The 15,210-nt window shown below is 39.9% G+C and overlaps 1 protein-coding gene across 1 annotated transcript in view; it reads right to left on the reverse strand.

Moving 5' to 3' along the window:
- Window positions 1–1,982: 1,982 nt before the first annotated feature.
- Window positions 1,983–15,210, reverse strand: part of LOC144341268 (uncharacterized) — a 44,679-nt gene continuing 31,451 nt past the window's right edge. The window contains exon 4 of the mRNA XM_078004355.1: window positions 1,983–3,870. The gene's annotated coding sequence lies outside the window, so the exon portion shown is untranslated. The remainder of the gene's footprint in view (window positions 3,871–15,210) is intronic.

A 15,210-nucleotide genomic window follows, 5' to 3' on the forward strand; every position in this document is an offset into this window, starting at 1 on the left:
GACACAACAAAAAAAGAAAATTTCAGGCCAACATTGATGCAAAAATCCTCAATAAAATACTGGCAAACCAAATCCATCAGCACATCAAAAAGCTTATCCACCATGATCAAGTTGGCTTCATCCCTGGGATGCAAGGTTGGTTCAGCATATGCAAATCAATAAACGTAATCCATCACATAAACAGAACCAATGACAAAACCACATGATTATCTCAATAGATGCAGAAAAGGCCTTTGGTAAAATTCAACATCCCTTCATGCTAAAAACTCTCAAGAAATGAGGTACTGATGGAACATATCTCAAAATAATAAGAGTTATTTTTGAGAAACACACAGCTAACATCATATTGAAAGGGCAAAAACTGGAAGCATTCCCTTTGAAAACTGGCACAAGACAAGGATGCCCTCTCTCAGCACTCATATTTAATATAGTGTTGGAAGTTCTGGCTATGTCAATCAGGCAAGAGAAAGAAATAAAGGTATTCAATTAGGAAAAGAGGAAGTCAAATTTTCTCTGTTTGCAGATGACATGATTGTATATTCAGAAAACCCCATCATCTCAGCCCAAAATCTCCTAAGCTGATAAGCAACTTCCGCAAAGTCTCAGGATACAAAATCAATGTGCAAAAATCACAAGCATTCCTATACACCAATAACAGACAGAGAACCAAATCATGAGTGTACCCCATTCACAATTGCTACAAAGAGAGTTAAATACCTAGGAATACAACTTACAAGGGATGTGAAGGACCTCTTCAAGGAACCACAAGCCACTGTTCAAGGAAATAAGAGAGAACACAAACAAATGGAAAAACTATTCCATGCTAATGGATAGGAAGAATCAATATCATGAAAATAGCCATAATGCCCAAAGTAATTTATACATTCAATGCTATCACCATCAAGCTACCATTGACTTTCTTCACAGAATTAGAAAAAAACTACTTTAAATTTCATATGGAACCAACAAAGAGCCCGCATATCCATGACAATCCTAAGGAAAAAGAACAAAGTTGGAGGCATCATGCTACCTGACTTCAAACTATACTACAAGGCTACAGCAATCAAAACAGCATGGAACTGATACCAAAACAGATATATAGACCAATGGAACAGAACAGAGGCCTCACAAATAATGCCACACATCTACAACCATCCGATCTTTGACAAATCTGACAAAAACAAGAAATGGGGAAAGGATTCCCTATTTAATAAATGGTATTGGGAAAACTGGCTAGCCATACACAGAAAACAGAAACTGGACCCCTTCCTTACACCTTATACAAAAATTAAATCAAGATGAATTAAAGACTTAAACATAAGACCTAAGACCATGAAAACCCTAGAAGAAAACCTAGACATTACCATTCAGGACATAGGTGTGGGCAAAGACTTCATGACGAAAATACCAAAAGCAATGGCAACAAAAGCCAAAATTGACAAATGAGATCTAATTAAACTGAAAAGCTTCTGCACAGCACAAGAAACTATCATCAGAGTGAACAAGCAACCTACAGAATGGGAGAAAATTTCTGCAATCTATCCATCTGACAATGGGCTAATATCCATAATCTACAAAGAACTTAAACAAATTTGCAAGAAAAAAACAAACAACCTCATCAAAAAGTGGGCAAAGGAATGAACAGACACTTCTCAAAAGAAGACATTTATGCAGTCAACAAACATATGAAAAAAAGTTCATCATCACTAGTCATGAGAGAAATGCAAGTCAAAACCACAATAGATACCATCTCATGCCAGCCAGAATAACAATCACTAAAAAGTCAGGAAACAACAAATGCTGGAGAGGATGTGGAGAAATAGGAACGCTTCTACACTGTTGGTGGGAGTGTACATTGGTTCAACCATTGTGGAAGACAGTGTGGCGATTCCTCAAGGAGCTAGAACCAGAAACACCATTTGACCCAGCAATCCCATTACTGGGTATATACCCAAATAATTATAAATCATTTTACTCTAAAAACACATGCACACATATGTTTATTGCAGCACTATTCACAGTAGCAAAGACTTGGAACCAAATGCCTATCAAGATAGACTGAACAAAGAAAATGTGGCACATATACACTGTGGAATACTATGCATCCATATAAAAAGACAAGTTCATGTTCTTTTCAGGGACACAGATGAAACTGGAAACCATCATTCTCAGAAGACTAACACAGGAACAGAAAACCAAACACCACATGTTCTCACTCATAAGTGGGAGCTGAACATTGAGAAAACATGGACTTAGGGAGGGGAACATCACACTCCAAGGCCTGTCAGGGGGTGAGGAGCTAGGGGAGGGATAGGATTAGGAGAAATACCTAATGTAGATGACGGTTTGATGGGTGCAACAAACCACCGTGGCACATGTATACCTATGTATACACCTGCACGTTCTGCACATGTATCCCAGAACTTAAAGTATAATAAAAATAACAATAATAATAAAGCTCTGTAAGAATTTATCCACTGTATGGACTGAATTATGTTCCCCTCCCACTCCACTCTTTCCCCAGCTCCTGCAAATTGATATGAAGCCCTTACCTCAGAATGTGACTGCATTTAGAGATACATTTAGAGATAAAACCTTTATGGGGTGATTAAGTTCATGTGTGGGCATTAGTGTGGGCCCTAATCCAATCTGACTGGTATCCTTATAAGATGAGGAAATCTGGATGCCTCCAAGGGCAAGGAGCACAGAGGAAAGATGGTAGGAGGACACAGCAAGAAGGCAGCAAGCCAAGAGGGAAGGTTCCAGGAGACACCAACCCTGCTGACACCTTGATCTTGGACTTCCAGCCTCCAAAACTGTGAGAAAATAAATTTCTATTTCTTAAGGCACCCAGTCTATGGTATTTTATTATGACAGCGCAAGCAACATGGGTTTGAATTCTGCAGGCCCACTCGTATGCAGATTTTTTTCAATAAATATATTGGAAAGCATTTTGGAGATTTATGACAATTTGAAAAAACTTGTAGATGAGTTTCATAGCCTAGAAGTAACAAAAAACTTAAGAAAAAGTTAGAAATGTAATGAATGCATAAAATATATGTAGACACTGCTCTATTTTATCACTTATAACCATAAAATATACACAAATTTATTTTAAAAGTTAAAATTTATCAAAACTTATGCACACAAACACAGATTGTACATGGTGCCATTCAGTTGAGAAAAATATAAACAAAAGTGAAAATGCAGTATTAAATTATAACATCACAAAATGATCATCCATACTGTACTGCTGTAATAATTTTGTAGCCACGTCCTATTGTTACTGCATTGAGCTCGTGCTGTGCGTATTCCCTTAAAAAGCCATGTGATGATCATTCCCCCTGAGCAGTTCATCTCTACAGTAAATTGCATATCACAGTACAACTTGATCTCTCATGGTTCTTTTGTTTTTTTCATCCTGTTTAGTTCTATACTGCAAATCTTGAATAACATCACATGATCCACAGGAAGTGTAGTGATGCTGGAAATACTCCCAAGAAGCAGAGAAAAGTCATGACATTACAAGAAGTTAAATTGCTTGATATGTGCCATAGATTGAGGTCTGCAGTTGCAGTTTCTGCCATTCCAGACAGATGATTCATCTTGTAAAAAGATAATGTAGGTCTGGGTGTCGTGGCTCACGCCTGTAATCCCAGCACTTTGGACGGCCGAGGTGGGTGGATCATGAGGTCAGGAGTTTGAGACCAACCTGGCCAATATGGTGAAACCCCATCTCTACTAAAAATACAAAAATCAGCCAGGCATGGTGGTGCGTGCCTGTAATTCCAGCTACTTGGGAGGCTGAGGCAGAAGAATTGCTTGAACCCGGGAGGCGGAGGTTGCAGTGAGCCGAGATGATGCCAGACTCTGTCTCAAAAAAGAAAAAGACAATGTAAACTTATAGTATGGATAAATACAGTACAGTACCGGAAGTGTATTTTCTCTTCCTTATGATTTTCTTAATAATAGTTTTTCTCTAGCTTGCCCTATTGTAAAAATACAGTGTATAACACATATAAGATATGTGTTGAATGACAGTTTATGTTATTGGTAAGGCTTCTGGTCAGCAATGGGCTATTAGTAGTTAAGTTTGGGGGGAATCAACAGTTATATGTGGATTTTCCTCTGCAAAGGGGCTTGATACACCCTCACCCCTGTGTTGTTCAAGGGTCAACTGTAGACTAGTACACACCAGTACACCCATGGAGATAATTACTTTTATCTTCCAGAGAGCCAAGTCCTTAGAGGTAGAACTTTAAGAATTCCAGTTTGTCTGTGTTATCTTATTTCCGCCTTTCCTTCCATGTCATATTTCTTTTCTTCTCTGCTAAATCATGCCAAATTTAGGAACACAAGCTATAGCTCTAGTGAGATGAGTTCTAAAACACATGCGGAAATCCTGACAGCTTTTAAATTTTTAGGAAGGATACTGCTTCAGGATCAGAGTGTCTCTCCTAAGTTAAGAGCATCTGAGAGCCACTAGTTTTCATCTTCGCCATTTTTATTATAAGTGTAATTTACATTAATTATTTTTAAAAATAAAACAATATAGGTATATATAAAGTTAAAATGGAAGATACGCCTACTGACTGAACACCCACCAAATCTTCACCAAGAAATACTCATTGTTGACAATTTGGTGTGTAAAACCCCTGCTCTAAAATTAGGGGAATCTTAGGGGGAGAAGGAAACCGAAAGTTATTCGTCAAAAGGTACAAATTTTCAGTTATGCAAGACGAAGAAATTCTAGCAATCTACTGTATAGCATAGGGCCTACAGTTAACAATATGGTATTGTGTACTTTAAACATTGGCTAAGAGGGCAGATTTTATGTTAAGTGCTCTTATCAGAAAAAAGAATAAAGAACGTAAGAAGAAACTACTGCAGATGATGGCTATGTATATAGCGCAGATTTTGGTAATGGTTGCACGAGTATATACTTACCTCCAAATTCATCAAGTTGTCTACCTTAAATATGTACAGCTTTTTGTATGTCAGTCATATCCCAATAAAATGGTTTTTAAAATAAATAGAGGAATCTCTGTTAAAACACAGTTGCAATACTCTATAGGCTGCCTTCTTACTTTGTGAGCACTGCTTTAGCCAATTTCTCACACCCTGCAGAAAAGATACCTCCTTCACTTCTGGAGCAGGAGACCCAACTGTAGCTTAATAACCTTGGTATCTGCCAGCCAGAGGAGAATTTCAGTCTATGTAGACAGTCTTCCATAAAGTTCTAATAGAAGCAGCCCAGAATTGCTTAAACATCAGATGAGTAACTGTTCTTATTTATTTGTTCCTGATGCAGTATGCCAACCCTTGCAGTTGAAAATTAAACGATAATATACTTCCCCCTCTGCTCCACAAAGCTATAACTGTTTTCCTGGAGGATAATCAGAGGCCAAAGGGTGGTAATTTATCACAAAAGAGGAATGGGAGTATTGCCAAGAGTAACAAAGGGGCAGTGATATCCCTGTTCCTGCTGTAAGGCACTGGTTTAATTAAGGTAAAGCTAATAAACCTTATCCCCGATTCCCAACAATGGGAGGTCAAATTCAGTCTTCAGTAAGCCAAGGTAGCCAGCCAGATCACAGAAAATATGTAGGAAGTAAAAGATATCATGTTAATCACCTTTTTTATGGCCAAAAGCTATATTCCTAGGAGTCAAAAGACTACTGTGTTATAACCTATTTGGCTTCTTTAAGAATCTGTGATATTTTATACAGATATACTAATTAATAATATGGGCCATACTAGCAGGAACTAAAAGAAATCAGAACAGCCCTCAGAACAAAAATGCAAAGACATTAAGGAACTTAAGTCCTGTGTCTTTCTTTAAAAAAAAAATTATAGATTATTTTTCATGACAATTGCATGTGCATGTGTATATATGTGTATGTGTATGTGAAACCTCTATGTGCAGTCTTAGAATCACGTGCTATTGAAGCCTATTTAAAGACTTTCTGGAAAAGGCACTAAGGAAATAAAAAGTAGTATTAATAAATAGATGAGGCATTAAAGCAAATTTTGTAGCTAATAAATTTTGTTTCCAGGTTCAAACTTACACACATGGAAAGGGTGGCTATGGCTATTCACAAGAAGTGAAACAAGGGAATTCCAAGTCAGTGCTTAGATAATATGAAAATATGTGCAATTTTATATATAAAGAAGAGATGTATATGGATTAGGAGAGACACATCCTTAAAGAATATAGTAATAACAGGCCGGGCGCGGTGGCTCACGCCTGTAGTCCCCGCACTTTGAGAGGCCAAAGCGGGCGGGTCACAAGGTCAGGAGTTCAAGACCAGCCTGACCAACATGGTGAAACCCTGCCTCTACTAAAAATACAAAAATTAGCCAGGCATGGTGGCGCGCACCTATAATCCCAGCTACTCAGGAGGCTGAGGGAGGAGAATCACTTGAACCTGGGAGGCGGAGGTTGCAGTGAGCCAAGATTGTGCCACTACACTCCAGCCTGGGTGACAGAGCAAGACTCCATCTCAAAAAAAAAAAAAAAAAAAGGAAGAATGTAGTAATAACAGCTACTATTTATTGAGTGCTCACCAACTACGTACAGGCATTATTGAGTGCTTTACACATATTAATTCACTTAATCCCCACCACAACCCTGTGAGTTAGGCTCTATTAATAATCCTATCTCCATTTTACTTATGGGGAACCCAAGGTACAGAAATGCTGACTTGTCACATATACATATATACCTCCACGTTAATTCCAACTAAAATAATCACTGTGGGCCATAGAATCTCAAAGTTGTAAGACATTTTAAAGGTATCCTATTTTAGTCTTCTACCAAAAACTTGAACATGAAGTCCTCCAGCTTCCCTTGGGATATCTCTTCAGGGAGAAGAAGCTCATAGAAAAAATCTCTATAGAACCAGCTCTGACTTCTAGAAACTTCTTCCTTCTTGATTGAGCTGAACTCATTTCACCTGTAAATTTCACTTATGCTTGTGGTGTTTGGTCTGTACTCTGGCCCTAGTGGAGTTAATCCCCCCATTCACAAGACAGCTTTTGGATGTTTGCGGAAGACTCTCACATTATCGTTGAGACTTCTCTTTAATATATACTGAAAATAATTTTCTCCTAAAGTAAACCAGATCATGTCACCCTTTATTTGAAATCTCTGTTGACTTTGACTCCTGTTTGCCTGTAAGATAATGCCTAAATTCCTTTGCATGGCATGCATATGCCATGGCTCAAAATCAATAGGAGTATATTTCTCGCTCATATTAAATCCTGAATAGGTGGGCCTCATCAGCAGGCACCTATGGTCCAACAGTTGATTCAGAACTCAGGTCTGTTCAACTTGTGGCTTTGCTGTCCTCAACAAGTGGCTCTAAAGTTGATATACATAGTTTCAGTGAGATGGAGTTTAGTTTATAGGAGATTTGTATGGGCCAGATTGAGAATGGTGTAGATTACTTCTGTGCACATTGCAATTCTGAGAACTCAATCACATGGTCTCACTTAACTGCAAGGGAGGCTGGGAAATGTGTGTGAGGAAGAGGAGGTAATAGCTTGAGGAGCAGCTAACCACTTTCTAGTGAGGCCTTAACATGTCTTTTCTGCCCTAAGTTTCATCATTTACACTTAAACAACTATACTCAAGTCCAACCCAACTTCCTATTATTCTAAAGCACATCAGCTTCTCACTTTGCCTTGTGCATGTCGTTCGTTACATGTAAATTCCTTTCTTTGTTCTATGAAATTGTATTCATGCTTCAAGTCTCAGTTCAAATATCACTCCCACTCTGCCCTACCTCTCATTTCCCTGACTAGTGGTATTATTTTCTGTCTCCAGTGTGTACCCACAAAACTTTACACACTCATGCATTTTAAATTTTATATATTTATATGATATACTAATATATAAAACCCCCATTGTATCATACTATTTTGTTTACCTTCATTATCTTTAAAACTATTTAATTTATTTTTCACCTCCATAGGCCTTTAATTTCTCTACTTGGACTACTGCAAAGCCTGCATACTGATCTTTCTTCTGATCATTTTGCAATCCTCCACACAGATCCCAAAGTAATTGATCTGAAATGTAAATCTTGCTGTGGTACCTAGCTACTACTGAAAACCTTCTAACATGCATGGCATAGGGCAACTCATCTTTTTTTTTTTTTTTTTTACACTTTAAGTTCTAGGGTACATGTGCACAATGTGCAGGTTTGTTACACATGTATACATGTGCCATGTTGGTTTGCTGCACCCATTAACTTGTCATTTACATTAGGTATATCTCCTAACTCTATCCCTCCCCCCTACCCCCTCCCCACAATAGGACCTGGTGTGTGATGTTACCCACCCTGTGTCCATGTGATCTCATTGTTCAATTCCCACCTATGAGTGAGAACATGGGGTATTTGGTTTTCTGTTCTTGCGACAGTTTGCTGAGAATGATGGTTTCCAGCTGCATCCATGTCCCTGCAAAGGACAAAAACTCATCCTTTTTTATGGCTGCATAGTATTCCATGGTGTATATGTGCCACATTTTCTTAATCCAGTCTGTCACTGAAGGACATCTGGGTTGATTTCAAGTCTTTGCTATTGTGAATAGTGCCACAATAAACATACGTGTGCATGTGTCTTTATAGCAGCATTACTTAAAATTCTTTGGGTATATACCCAGTAATGGGATGGCTGGGTCAAACGGTATTTCTAGTTCTAGATCCTTGAGGAATCGCCACACTGTTTTCCACAATGGTTGAACTAGTTTACAGTCCCACCAACAGTGTAAAAGTGTTCCTATTTCTCCACATCCTCTCCAGTACCTGTTGTTTCCTGATTTTTCAATGATTGCCAATCTAACTGGTGTGAGATGCTATCTCATTGTGGTTTTGATTTGCATTTCTCTGATGGTGAGTGATGATGAGCATTTTTTCATGTGTCTGTTGACTGTATGAATGTCTTCTTTTGAGAACTGTCTGTTCATATCCTTTGCCCACTTTTTGATGGCGTTGTTTTTTTCTTGTAAATTTGATTGAGTTCTTTGCAGGTTCTGGATATTAGCCCTTTGTCAGATGAGTAGATTGCAAAAATTTTCTCCCATTCTGTAGGTTGCCTGTTCACTCTGATGGTAGTTTCTTTTGCTGTGGAGAAGCTCTTTAACTAGAATCCCATTTGTCAATTTTGGCTTTTGTTGCCGTTGCTTTTGGTGTTTTAGACATGAAGTCCTTACCCATGCCTATGTCCTGAATGGTATTACCTAGGTTTTCTTCTAGGGTTTTTATGGTTTTAGGTCTAACATTTAAGTCTCTAATCCATCTTGAATTAATTTTCGTATAAGGAGGGCAACTAATCTTAAAACTCAGGGACCCCTGAGTCCCTCCTCCAGAGAGTTTAATTCAGTAAGTCTATAGTAGGGTCCAAGAAATTGCAGTTTTAATAAGTACCCAAATGATTTGAATGTAGGAGGTGGGTAGGCCACATCTTGAGAAATATTGGATTACAGGATAAAATCCCAAAGTCCTGGCATGCCATTAGTTCTGTTAATACCAAACTATGTGTATTTCTCTGTATGAATGCCATAGTTTGAGTCCATTTTACTTCTGCATATGCTCTTCCTATATCTAGATTGCTCTTCTCTGGGTAGTTTTCCTAGTGCATTTCTATTCATTCTTGAAAATGCTGCTTAGGCATTATCTATCTAGGAACATTCCCATAGCAAAATGAATCTCTTCCTTCATATAATTTCTGTGCCTTGTAAATAGTTATATTTTTAAATATATCATGTTGTCAGAGACTCCATCAGCTTGAAGTGAAAGAGAGTAACAAAATAAAAAGAGGCCTTTCTACCCTAAAACTTCAAAAAGCAGGAAGTAAGCTGCAACACACTACTCAGCTGCAAATACACGCCACCTTTCATGAAAATGCAGCAAAGGCTCAGAGGCTGAAAATAAGGGTAGAAGGCGGAGCCTGGAGAATTATTATCAAGGCTTGATTCCTAATCAAGAATTTCCAAATTCAGATTCCCTAGTGGGAAAGCCCTAAACATAGCTGGCAAGTGAGACTGATGCTGGTAGCCCTGCAGGAGCTACAAATTGGTTTTGACATGAATAGATGCTGACTCTGCAGTAGGCTTTGCTTGCCCAGTGAAAGACGAAAATGCTCACTGTGCCATTAAAAAAAAAACCACACACACATGGAACAGAAGATACTGCAAGGATTTGGATACCCACTTCCTTTCCCCAGGCCAGGGAACACACTGTGCCACCGATAATGTCCAACAACAAGCAGAGAGAATCCTCTTTAGGGTAATAGTTTGATGGAGAAATAGAAATCGGCCATTGAAACATTGGTTGTCTAAAACAGAGGGAGATGAAAGCATGAAGGACTGGCTTACACGCCTTCACAAGTGTGTACTCACACTCAACATGAGTGGGACTAAAGAAGTGTCCCTACTAGATCTTTCTCTGTTTTTCTGGTTGATCTGGGAAAGAGCCGGTAGGGAGAATGTTGGTATGGCTATGTAATTCTTGCCAAAGGAAGAGTAAACTAGTATAGTAACTATGATCTTTTTTTCTTACCCAAGTTACCTCAAAAAAATTTTTTTCTCCCTTATTTGATGCAGTGAACTCAGGCCAAGGCTGCAACTATAAGTACTGGAAGCAGAGAGGATTTCTAAGAAACAAACTGTCACTGTGTTTTTAAACTTAGAATTCCTGAAGCTCCGATGGAGGCAGATTGCACCTTCACCTCATCTGGCAAAACTGGGGTTAAGAATAGATATAGCTCTATTGTCTGGTGGTAAAAATGGCTCACTTGTTTGAAACCTAAGTAATACCATTCTGTGTGAATGGAATGGACTGAAGGGGAGGCACTTACTAGACTAGTATTGCTACCGACAACCTGGACCACCACAGTGGCCGAATCTAACACCCCTTCCAAAAGTGAAAAGATTTGGACAAAAATAAATGACAAATGAAGAGAAGGAGGAATAATAGTTAAGGGTAAAGAAATGAATAAATGGGTTATAAATTGAGGGAAATCCAATATTACATTAATAACTCTAAATGGTCCCAGAACAAAAGATGACATTGTCTCCAAGCTCAATTACTCCACATGCCTGAAAAGGTGAAGCTGTATGTTTGCAAGGATCCTTCCTCCTTTTGGAGCCTGACAAGATTGAAAGAAAGCCTACAAACCTGAATGACCTCATACTGGGAGACATTCGTACAATATGATGGGCTGGACTAATTATTAATGGCTGTGTGTATTTTTCTGATGTAAAGAATCTATGGTCAAAAACCAGGGAGTAGCCTGTGATGTTATTTTATACACACACACACATACACACGTTTATGGATGAAAAACATATATACATATGAAAATATATGTTTTCAGGAGGAGGTCAGAGAGATTCTGTTTCATGAGGCCTGCCTCTGAGAACTGACACTCCCAGCATTATAACAAAAGACAATAAAAGGGGCTGTGAGAGTTATTAGCCAGGAACCGTGGATGAAAACATATATACATATGAATAAAAACATAGATACATAGGTTTTCATATGTATATATGTTTCATATATACATATGGATGAAAACATATATACATATGAAACATATATACATATGAAAACCGGGCCGGGCGCGGTGGCTCAAGCCTGTAATCCCAGCACTTTGGGAGGCCGAGGCAGGTGGATCACGAGGTCAGGAGATCGAGACTATCCTGGCTAACATGGTGAAACCCCGTCTCTACTAAAAATACAAAAAACTAGCTGGGCGTGGTGGCGGGCGCCTGTAGTCTCAGCTACTTGGGAGGCTGAGGCCGGAGAATGGCGTGAACCTGGGAGGCGGAGCTTGCAGTGAGCCGAGATCACGCCACTGCACTCCAGCCTGGGAGACACAGCGAGACTCCGTCTCAAAAAAAAAAGAAAAAAAAAAAAAAAAAGAAAGAAAACCTATGTATCTGTGTTTTTATCCATATGTATATATGTTTCATACATGTATATACATGGTTCCTGGCTAATAACTCACACAGCCCTTGCTACTGTCTTTTGTTATAATGTTGGGAGTGTCAGACCTCAGAGGCAGGCTTCATGAAACAGAATCTCTCTGACCTCCTCCTGCCCTCCTTTCACCTGACCCAAGGCAGGACTCTACCCTTCCACACCCTCCCCTTTCTCACTGTGGGTCTTAAGACCCTCTCCAGAGAGGGTCCTGCTCTATACCCAGGAGGAAGGAATGCTGAGGTCATGAAACTTCCCAAAAACCCAAGAGGAAAGACTGGGTTCAGGGAGCTTCCAATTAGCTGAACACATGGAGATTCCTAGAGGGTGGCATCCCAAGGAGGGCATGTGTATTAGTCAGGGATCTCTAGAGGGACAGAACTAATAGTATATATATATAATACATATAAAGGGGAGTTTATTAAGTATTAACTTACATGATCACAAGGTCCCACAATAGGCTGTCTACAAGCTTGAGGAGCAAGGAGAGCCAATTCAATTCTCAAAACTGAAGAACTTGGACTCTGATGTTCTAGGGCAGAAAGCATCCAGCACGAGAGGAAGATGTAGGCTGGAGCCTAGGCCAATCTCACCTTTTCACATTTTTCTGCCTGCTTTATATTCCCTGGCAGCTGATAAGATGGTGCCCACCAGATTAAGGCTGGGTGTGCCTTTCCCAGTCCATTGACTCAAATGTTAATCTCCTTTGGCAACACCCTCACAGACACACCCTGGATCAATACTTTGCGTCCTTCAATACAATCAAGTTAACACTCAGTATTAACCATCACAGCATGAAAGCTCCAAACCCCTTCCCCTATACCTTGCCCCTACACATCTCTTCATCTGTGTCCTTTGTGACATCCTTTATAATAAACCAGTAAATGTTGAAAGAAAGAAAGAAAGAAAAAGAGAAAGAAAGAAAAAGAGAAAGAAAGAAAGAAAGAAAAAAAAGAAAGAAAGAAAAGACAAAAATAAAAAAAACTGCCAACCTGTGCCCAGTTTGATTTCAGAATTACTAATTCCTAATCCTGCTTAACAGGGGACCTAACAGAAGCCTGCTAGCTAACTCAAGCTGTGGTCGCCGGTTGAAAGAAACTCCTAACTGAAATTTGTGATATAATCTTGAGTGAAGACAAATCCCACTGGCCAGAACTGAGGGGTGAGTGGGAAGTGCACTGTAACCATAGGTGCCAGAGCTGGGTGCTCCTGCTTCATGGGCGGACCCAGAAGGGTATGGTCTGAAAGTTGAGGTTTCTGCGGTAGTTTTGAGTTCTGAGCACAGACTGCCATAAATCTAGTTAGCTGCTGCTAGTGGAACACTACAGGTATGAGATTCACCTTGCCAGTTAGTTCGGTGGGACTTACTGCTTGGTGCTTAGTGCTACTCCTCACTCCCCACACAGACTGTTCTGTACAGCAGAGGCAGCTGTACTCCTCCCTGGAACATTACCCCAGCAGCCAGAGAACTGCCCTCCAATCCCCACTGTGGCTGCAGTCTGTGCCCTCACTTGGAAAGCCGGAGCTCGAACTTGCCTAACCCAGCCCACACCCATTTTTGCACCTCGACCCACTGTGGTAGCTTAACACAAAGGACAGAAAGTTTTTGGAGTTCCATGGTCCCAAAAGCACCAGAGGCACTTGAGGCATCAGAGTATCCCCTCTGAGTAACATAAGGCAAGCACAAATTTCCACCACTACCACCACAGCTGGTGCTTTTGCAAGTGCCACCTCTTGGCTGAAGGCCAACCAGCACAGACATTTCAACATCTGCAGAAACAATACCACAACTCTAGGAAAGAGAAAACTTTGGCACAACCTCAGCTATCACCATTACCTACATCACCCTGGCTAACCAGGAGGTGTTGAGTCTGTCCATGTGCCCAGTACATCACTACTACAGCTGACATTTGAGAAAACTAACATAGTAAGGCTATTTATAACCAAGGAAACTTCAGAGTCTTTGCCGCTCTCCTCCCACCCCCCATCAGGGCTGGTACTGGTACCCGCTACTGGGAGACTAGAGGACAGGTCGCAGCACATTCCTAGCACCAGCCTGGAGTGTGGCAGCCGCACTCGGTGGCTAGACCCAGAGGAGCAGCAGGATTCACAGTAGTCTGGCCGTCAGGGGCTGCTACTCCTAGGCAGAGTGCACCACAGTAAGAGAACACCCCGTGGGACAAAAGAAACCAACCTGGGAAACATGGTGAAACCCCATCTCTATAAAAAATACAAAAATTAGCCAGGCATAGCGGTGCATGCCTATAGTAACTACTCAAAAGGCTGAGGTGGGAGGATCACTTGAGCCTGGGAAGTCAAGGCTCCGATGAGCCATGATCGTGTCACTGCATTCCAGCCTGGGTGACAGCAAGACCTTGTCTCAAAAAAAAAAAAAAAAAAGTTGACACCACTAGGGAACAAGACAAGTTTCATGAGACCTCTGCCATTCCAGCCCCACGGCAAACAGTGAACCTGCTCACATACCCACCACGTTGCTGCTACAACCAGCATCTGAGAAAGCTGTTACAAAAAGATTCTCTGTAACCAAGGAATTTATACAGTCTTCACCACTGAATGCACCTAGAGCTGAAGCTAGGTGACAATAAACTACAAACATTAAAGTCACATCCTCAAGGGGAAAAATATTTTAATAAGCCTGTCAAATAAAAAATAAAGACAAAAATAATTAGAAGAAATAGTCCATACCTGAATGAAAAAGAACCAGAAAAATAATCCAGGCGATATGAAAAAACAGGGTTCTATAACAACCCAAAAAGATCACATTAAAACTTTCCAGAGGAAAGTTAAGCAGAAGAAAAGAAATAACAAAGATCAGAGCAGAACTAAATGAAACTGAAACCAAAAAATGGGAAAGATTAATGAAGCAAAAGGCTGGTTGTTTGAAAAGATAAACAAAATTGATAGATCACTACCTAGATTCACCAAGAAAAGACGAAAGAAGATTCAAATAAGCTTAATTACAAATGAAAATGGAAACAATACACCTGACACTACAGAAAGACAAAAGATCATTCGAGACTAGTATGAACACCTCTATGAACACAAACTAGAAAATCTAAAGGAAATGGATAAATTCCTGAAAATATACAACTCCCCTAGCTTGAATCAGAAAGAAATATAAATCCCAAACAGAGCAATGACAAGTGGTGAAATTGAATGAGTAATTTTAATAACTGCCAACAAAGAAAAGCCTAGGGCCAGA

This window comes from Macaca mulatta, chromosome 6 (assembly GCF_049350105.2).
Source record: "Macaca mulatta isolate MMU2019108-1 chromosome 6, T2T-MMU8v2.0, whole genome shotgun sequence".
In the NCBI taxonomy this organism is placed as follows: domain Eukaryota; kingdom Metazoa; phylum Chordata; class Mammalia; order Primates; family Cercopithecidae; genus Macaca; species Macaca mulatta.